General features: G+C 38.9%; 1 protein-coding gene and 1 pseudogene across 1 annotated transcript in view; one reads left to right on the top strand and one right to left on the bottom strand.

Moving 5' to 3' along the window:
• Positions 1–5,557, top strand: part of LOC106874406 (protein Wnt-4) — a 284,837-nt gene that overhangs the window by 79,488 nt on the left and 199,792 nt on the right. The window lies entirely within an intron of this gene.
• LOC128248777 (5S ribosomal RNA) lies at positions 2,706–2,824 on the bottom strand (annotated as a pseudogene).

The following is a 5,557-nucleotide window of genomic DNA, read 5'->3' as shown; positions in this document are numbered from 1 at the left end:
ATATATATATATATATATATATATATATATATATATATATATATATATATATACACACACACATATATACATATGTACGTATATATATATATATGTATATGTATATATATGTATATATACATATATACATATTTGCATACATACATACACACACATGTATGTATGTATATGTGTATGTATGTTTGTATGTTTGTATGTATGTATGTATGTATGAGGATATTATTGTTTATAATAATATCAGTGGCTTAGCATGCGTGAAAAAGCCATAAAGGTAAAAATTAATAATTAAGGGTACTAGCAAGCGGTACCGGTATGGTACCATAGCTATGTTAGCATGCCGGTACCACCTGTTAGTAACCTTAATTATGAATATATATTAGCGGGACCCGTGGAATTTCCACGAACCGATTAATAGAATGTTGAGTAAATAATAAGCTTTACATATACATATATATATATATATATATATATATATATATATATATATATATATATATGCATGTATATAAATATAAAAATAACGCAGTAATTGAAATCCCTACATATATAATCTCTACATATATAACGTAGTAATTGAACCTCTACATATATAATAGAATGAGATACTTAGGCAGCAAATACTAAAATTGCGTATATTCAGTTCTGTTTACAAATACATAAAATTTAGTTATTAATTCAATCCTTTTTTAACACACAATGATCATAGGCTGGGAAAATAAGCAACACATAGAGATGCTTGGGTGTGTCCACCATGTGTGCAAGATTGCCAATGCCAATCAGTCCGTGGTACTTCCTCTTCCCAACATAGAACCATGCCAGTTTCCTCTGATATGAATACATAAAATAATAGACCTATATATGTACAAAGCTATATAATACATGCCACATATGAATAGTTTCCTCTTTTGAAAGAAGGATATTCATTTAATATATATATGTATGTATGTATGTATACATATAAAGCAAGGACACATACCTAATGCAATCAAAGGTCTCCAGGATTTCTGAAAACACTCCACTCCTTCAAGTCAGTAGCTCTCGGCAATGTTCTTAGTAACAGTTCGCCTTCTCCCTTGTCTGTCTCCATCACCTGAACTCTTACATCTGAGAGTTTGCGAGCTCTAGAGTATGCCACATACAACTGCCCATGACTGAACACTAACAGGTAAGAACAATCCCACCTTCTCCAATGTCTGCCCCTGTGACTTGTTAATAGTCATGGCATATGACAAACGGACAGAAGACTGGGTTCTCTCCAAGGTGAATGGCAAGTTAGGGTCGCTTGGAGCCAGCTTTATTCTGGGGATGAGGACACGTCTGCCAATTAGCGAGCTGCTAATCAAGGAAGCCTCGATTGAATGTTGATGCATGGCCACCGCTTTTCAGTCTTGTACCATTGCAGAGTCCATTCTGAAGAGAAATGTTACGAAGAAGCATTACTATTGAGCCAGGTTTTAAACTCAATTTATGAGGAGGCATTCCTGATGGTGTCAAAGAGTTTAGAAATTCAAGTGGATAGCGCTCAGCCTCTGCAGGATCATCTGTCAAAATTTTATGTGTACTATAATAGGTGCAGCAGTCACCTGGAAGTTGTCTCAAAACTTCTTCATTGATCAGGAGGCAGTCTTTGGCGAAAGAATTACTCTGCTTCTCTCTTCCTCAGATGTATTGTTGAATATGTCATCCACCAGACAGCCGCCAACGCGTGAAATTTGAGGCACTTCTATGACATCAACAACAAAATAAGGATCTTGTGGAGCTGCATATGTTCCATTGCAAAGATGCAAGAGCCATGCTGCAAATTCCCTTTGATCCGCTGTTGTCCTGATGTTTTGGCTTAATCTATATTGGATGAAATTCAGCCATAGAGGAGAAATTTTAATACAGATTTCAATAATTGTCTATGAGTTTCTCTTGGCGATATGGGTAGGACTTGCCTAAAGTTTCCCCACCAAGAGCACATCTTTACCACCAAAAACAATAGCAATGCCAGTGATATCTCGCAAAAGTTTTTCAATAGCATTAAGAGCAAATGAAGGGATCATAGAAGCCCGATCCAAGATGGTCAAATCCAGGTTTCGTGGAAAGGATTATTATTATTATTATTATTATTATTATTATTATTATTATTATTATTATTATTATTGATCTGAAGTGACTGGTACATTACAAACGCTGGCCTCCGTGAGTAGGACAGACAACTTGAACAAACTTTGGATAGTCTTTCCACTTGACAGTAGTATAGAGGCAATGTCTGTCCAAGCACCACTGCACACGTTGCAGTTGTTCCTTCGGAGATAAGAAATTATGGTATTAAACTCTTACATTTTACTCTTTTACTTGTTTCAGTCATTTGACTGCGGCCATGCTGGAGCACCGCCTTTAGACGAGCAAATCGACCCCAGGACTTATTCTTTGTAAGCCTAGTACTTATTCTATCGGTCTCTTTTGCCGAACCGCAAAGTTACGGGGACGTAAACACACCACCATCGATTGTCAAGCGATGTTGGGTGACAAACACACACACACACACACACACACACACACACATATATATATACATATACACGACGGGCTTCTTTCAGCTTCCTTCTACCAAATCCACTCACAAAGACTTGGCCCACGCAGAGAGAATGAACCCGGAACCATGTGGTTGGTAAGCAAGCTACTTACCGCACAGCCACCTCCTGCGCCTAAGTGTGTGACGCTTACAGCACCTAGGTTTCCCAAGCGGTCACCCATCTAAGTACTCACTAGGCTCCATGGTGCTTAACTTCGGTGATCGGACGAGAACCGGTGCTTTCAACGTGCTATGGCCTCCTGGAACATCTATATAGAAACAGGAGTGGTTGAGCACCTCACCTCTCCTCTTCTTATCTCCAGATTCAAGCACGTCATTAGCAATCAGTCTCTGTTCATTAGTAAGTGTTGCAATGCCTGGGTGATCGAGGTCTTCATGATACTCAAGCTGCGGTATTCCAATAGTTTCAGGCAGCTCAATTGCTAAACAATTAATGCCATTTTCTATCAGAATTGCATCAATTGCGTGCAGTCCCATGTTTTCTGTGTGTTCTGCTTTAAAACCTTGGTGCAAGAAATCTTTAATCATGGATTCCTTGTGAATAGTCCACAGGTGAAGAGCATTTGCAGGGTTGATATACCTGCACAGGGCAGCAAACATAACACGCAATTGTAAGGGTCCCCAACAGGCAGCAGCTTCTAGCAATGCATGTTCCAGTATGTCATTGATTGAGAGAAGACCATATCTCAGGCATGCTGCCTTAAATGTTGACAAGATTTCTGCTTCTACAGTGCACAAATCCTGGAAGCTCATGGCGGCTGAAACATTCGCAAGTGAAATCTTTTTGTGTCTCTAGGGCTCACTGTATACATTCTTTTGATGATATTAGTATTCCTTCCACCCCTGTGGGCAATAAAGAAATAAATATGAGTATTCCTTTGCCTTGGTGTCCATGTTCTACTGCGCTCATTAAACACAATGCAGCGGAATGTCAAGGTACAAGTGGTTCCTTGCATCATCATCATGCTCATTGGGTTTGAACCATGCAGTGAGAGTAGTGTCATGGTCCCTTTGTGCCTGAGCAGCTTGCTGAGCGTTGCCAATGTGAAATTAAACTCTTTGCTGGTCTTCAAGATGTACAGCAAGACGTGTCATGTAGCTTGAACTCTGACAGTCTTCCCTTGTTTTATTTATTTATTTTATTAGATAGATATATTTGTCCGAAGCAGATTACGTTTGAATAACATTTGATTTCAATTTCAAAATTTGCAAGTACATCTTCTATATATATATATATATGCTATTCATGCATATATATATGCAACGCCTTATATACTATAATGATTTCTGAAAGACACGATGTATTCATAGAAATCTTTCCTAAGGTTCTTTTAAAATTACATTTACCACCATCTCCTTTTCCTAATTTTTGGTGGAAGATGTCACCCAGTTGAATGGAACGCGAAACTACGTATCTGCGACGTGACATCTGAGTTACACACCCATGAGTTCTTTGACTCAGCATGTATGTTGATTAGACCCTGAATACCTGTATAATAAAGGAAAGAAACACGAGTTGTTACGGCAGTCATATGTTTCCCACGGGTATATACTTTATAACCAGTGAAAGGGCGTGGTTCAGTGGAAGCTATTCAGCGTACGATCGTAAGGTCATGAGTTTGGTACCCGGACGTGCGTTGTATCTTTGAACAGAACACTTTATTTCACGTTGCTCCAGCCAACACAGTTAGCAAAAATGAGTTGCACCTGTATTTTAGAGGGTCGGCCTTGTCACATTCTGTGTCACGCTGAACCCCGCTGACAACTACGTGTCTGTGGAGTGCTCAGCCACTTGCACGTTAACTTCACGAGTAGGCTGTTCTGTTGATCGGATCAACTGATACTCTCGTCATCGTAACCGACGGAGTGCTAGTTACTTTATAACTAAGATGAACTGACTTCAAATAGGAATTGAATTCGTGTCGATGTTTTGGCTGCCTGGAAAATAGTTCTCGATCAAAGTCTCCGTAATTTTTTATATGTATTGAACTAAAAGCGGCAAGCTGGCAGAATCGTTAGCACGACGGGAAAATGCTTAGCGGCATTTCGTCCGTTACGCCGGGGTTTGGGTCTACTTTGCCTTTCATCCTTTCGGAGTCGATAAAATAAGTACCAGTTGAGCACTGGAATCGATTAAATCAACATACCCCTCCCTCAAAGTTGCTGGTCTTGTGCCAACATGTGAAACCATTATGTGTATTGAACTACAATTTTTTTTTGTTAAGTAAATAAATAAATGAAACAGCTTTTTATCTTTCCCAGGAGGGTCGGGTTTCAATCCTGGATAGAACCACAAATATTTTACTTGCACGATGTCGCTTCAGTTGACGTGTAGTGAAGCGTTAGCTGAAGGATTCGGATCAACGGTAATGTTTACGGATCAATGAAACGCTGTTATTGAAGCAACAATCTTCTTAACTCAACATAACTTACCAAAGGAAATAAAGAACAAGAAATCTGGAATGAAGTCTGGTAGTTTACATCAATATCAATGGTTGAATCAAACCTTCCAGGTTTCGATTCTAAGGCAGGAGTTTATGTCGTATTTCCTTTCATTTACGTTGCTGAAAGGTCCCCTATGCAGTCACTCTTACGGACTTGAAGAGGACATTGGAAAATATAGTGGCAGATATGCAACAGATGGGATGGGCATGTCCGGAGTGATGATCGTACGTTACCCAGATCTGAGGTTAAATAACAATAACAAGGTAGTATAAGGTAGTATAAGATTAGTGAACCGACTTTGCAATAAGGGTTCGATTCCTTGGCGAAGTTTTTTTTTTTTTTCACCTGGGAGAAATTGATGCTTGATAAACTAAGAGAAATCAGCCGTTTATAGTTTGAACAGTTTTTGGTTTGTCAAGATATGAACATCACAGCAAACCATTTCAATTCTCCGAAACATATGTGAAGCTAATTGATTAATGTTTATGATCAGAATTAATCACCTGAGCACGTGAACACCTCATCCAACTA

This window comes from Octopus bimaculoides, chromosome 9 (assembly GCF_001194135.2).
Source record: "Octopus bimaculoides isolate UCB-OBI-ISO-001 chromosome 9, ASM119413v2, whole genome shotgun sequence".
Lineage (NCBI taxonomy): Eukaryota > Metazoa > Mollusca > Cephalopoda > Octopoda > Octopodidae > Octopus > Octopus bimaculoides.
The sequence above is the reverse complement of the archived record's forward strand: the minus strand, read 5'-3'. Positions and strand labels throughout refer to the sequence as shown.